Genomic DNA, 393 nt, shown 5'->3' on the forward strand with positions numbered 1-393 from the left:
GTGACAAATTTTGCATAAGTAAATGCAAAATAAAACATACTTACACTAGGGAAGTCCTTGCAAACAAACACTAAATCACATTCCAATTCATATGTCTGGCAGGCACATGTGGATATAACAGGAGAGACTGGGAAACTGCCACTCCATGTTTGCCCAGTCTCGGATATTGTCACAAACCAAGACTGCCTTATTGTGGCCAAAGTTCAGTTCCCATGAACTGCTCTATCTAGTAACATTGCTTAAAAAGCAAGGATTAAACATTCAAGCTATTCTGGCATTGTCCTTTGTATGGGCATGGTTTCTGTGTATATAACTATTTCTATCAACATTTATTTACATACATGAATGTATATCAAAATCTGAATATATCTATACTTTTCTATCACCATAAAT

The 393-nt window shown here is 35.4% G+C and overlaps 1 protein-coding gene across 1 annotated transcript in view; it reads right to left on the minus strand.

Moving 5' to 3' along the window:
• Positions 1-393, minus strand: part of LOC119589058 (transmembrane protein 107-like) — a 10336-nt gene that overhangs the window by 7737 nt on the left and 2206 nt on the right. The gene's annotated exons all lie outside the window — the stretch shown is intronic.

Source organism: Penaeus monodon, chromosome 25, assembly GCF_015228065.2.
Source record: "Penaeus monodon isolate SGIC_2016 chromosome 25, NSTDA_Pmon_1, whole genome shotgun sequence".
Lineage (NCBI taxonomy): Eukaryota > Metazoa > Arthropoda > Malacostraca > Decapoda > Penaeidae > Penaeus > Penaeus monodon.